This window comes from Sander lucioperca, chromosome 15 (genome assembly GCF_008315115.2).
Source record: "Sander lucioperca isolate FBNREF2018 chromosome 15, SLUC_FBN_1.2, whole genome shotgun sequence".
Taxonomy (NCBI): Eukaryota; Metazoa; Chordata; class Actinopteri; order Perciformes; family Percidae; genus Sander; species Sander lucioperca.
In genome coordinates, this window is record NC_050187.1 from 7070831 (window position 1) to 7073330 (window position 2500).

Genomic DNA, 2500 nt, shown 5'->3' on the forward strand with positions numbered 1-2500 from the left:
AAAGTAACGTTTGTGCTGCCATGTTTTTACGTTAGCAGGTTTATTTATAACACGGCTAGTATTCCCGCTGAGAGCCTTCTGACTCAGCCTTCACTCCCATTCTTCCTTACAGCGGCCTCAATGGAGCAGAAAGGCTTAACGTCACATAACGGCCACAATAACGGGACTCTGGGTTAGATTCGTTGACAGTTTTCAGTAGTTATGAGGAGCAATATGAGAGGGAAATTTGGTGATGATTGATCATTGTTTAGCTACATTAAACCACGTTAAGCCTTGTGTCGTCTTCAGGTCAAATTTGACCCGTTTTCAAAGTTTCTTTATCAGAAATATGGGTTTATCTCAACCAAATTAACCAGAAATAACATGGGTGGTCCCCAGTGACGTTCTTCACTAGTAATCACTACTTTCATTGAATTTGTTTTTTAAGTTTTATGTTATTTTACAGCATTTGTGGTCTTCCCGGGTCAACTTTGACCCGGTGGTGCAATGGGGCACTTTTGAAAAATAATTCTTAATTTATGCTTGTTTTTCTCCAAAAATAAGGTATTATTTAATGTAAATGAAGTTTATTCACCATAAATTCCAAAAAATAAGTGTAAAACTAGTGGTAATAAGTTGTAATGAAGTTGTTTTTTAGGTGTAAAATGGATTTGGGTGATAGTTTATAATTTATACTTTATTAATCACCAAAACAGACGGAGGACAAGAAGTGTGATCATTGGCTGCCATTAAATGTAAATGGTTTCAAAACCGTATCGTGACTAAACTTTGACTTATACCAGTCTGATAACCATCAACATATCTTCCCGTTGATCTCAACGGTTAGTCAAAATAATGCATAATTTCAGCTTTTTTTAACTCAGAATTTAGGTATTAGGTTTTATATAAATGCGGTTTTTTTTTACCATATATTAAAACAATAAGTGTAAACTAGTGGTAATAATTTGGAAAGAAGTTGGCGAAGAAGATGTAACAGAGAACTGGCCAAACGGACAACAAGTGCATGGTCGACGAGAGGACAACACAAAGGTTAAACGTTTTCCTGTTAAGCCTGGTTCCCACGTCAGGATAATGAGGCTGATTTTAGCCTGATTCCCCCCTTCTGACCATCTTAAGGATGCTCTGATTATGGTAAAATAATCTGATCAGATGTTCCTGCCGTGTGTGGTGTGTTAAGACTGCTCTCGTCTGCTCTGAAGGACGTCGGGACCGCTCCCATCTCAAATCGGGGATATCCAACATGTTGGATTGTTTTGGCCCGATTCCTCCTCGTGTGTGGTGTCCCCCGGCGACAAACGAGCACGCAGCCTGTGGACTGTGGCGTGTAGCCAATCAGAAAGAGAGGTGACGAGGCGGCGAGGAAAGCACCGGGAAACAACATCAAAACAGTCGGTGGCACGGCGCTCCAGAAAGTCCGGTGGACGTCGGAGATAAGTAGAGCAAGTATAGTCCATGCTGGCGTTGTCTCCACTTCTTTGACCGTCGCCTTTTCTTTTGATAACAAACTACAAACTATCGCCACTGCGTCCTCTTCGTCCGCCATGATTGTTTACTCTGAAGTCACGTTTGATCTCGAGGGATTTTGCGAGATTTCCCGTCTGACCTGGGAATGCTCGGGAGTCAGATCGGTTCGTGTGTGATGTGTTGTACCACACGCTGTACGACCAAAACTGTTAGACCGTGATTCTATATCGCCGTGTGTGGAGTCTCTCAGGATTGGAGAATCGGCCGACAATTTTAAAATCGTCCCGTGTGAACCAGGCTTAAGGGCGTTTTAGAAAGTCCCGTTCACGGTGAAGGCTGAGTCAGAAGCCTTCTCAGCGTGAATACTAGTCGTGTTATAAATAAACCTGCTAACGTAAAAACATGGCAGCACTAACCCTTACTTTAACGGCACAAAATGAGACCATTTTGGGGAGATTTGGACATTAATTGGGGGGGGGGGCTGGGTGACGTCACTGGACAGGAAATAGAAAGTTGAATTATGTAAAACCCTTAACAAACTTCCTCTTCAGCTGGAAACTTTTTGGAAGCTTCCAGAATTTGTTAAAGTTCATAAAAACTAATATTAATAACCAGCAACAGTCTAATGATAAGATAAACAGGAACTTTCAAAATAAAAGTCAGTTAAAGATAAACAGGAACTTTCAAAATAAAAGTCAGTTAAAGATAAACTAGGAACCTTTCAAAATAAAAGTCAGTTAAAGATAAACTAGGAACCTTTCAAAATAAAAGTCAGTTAAAGATAAACTAGGAACCTTTCAAAATAAAAGTCAGTTAAAGATAAACTAGGAACCTTTCAAAATAAAACTCAGCGATGACGTCAGCATGTTTTATTTCTGTAGAGAATCACAGCAGGAAGAGAGAACTAATGACATCACAGCTCAATATGACAGAAGCCCCCCCCCTCCACACACACACACACACACTGCAGGCTGCTTCCCCCAGATGCATTCTGGGAAACACAGGTCTGATTCTGTAGGCGCCGAACACAACGCAG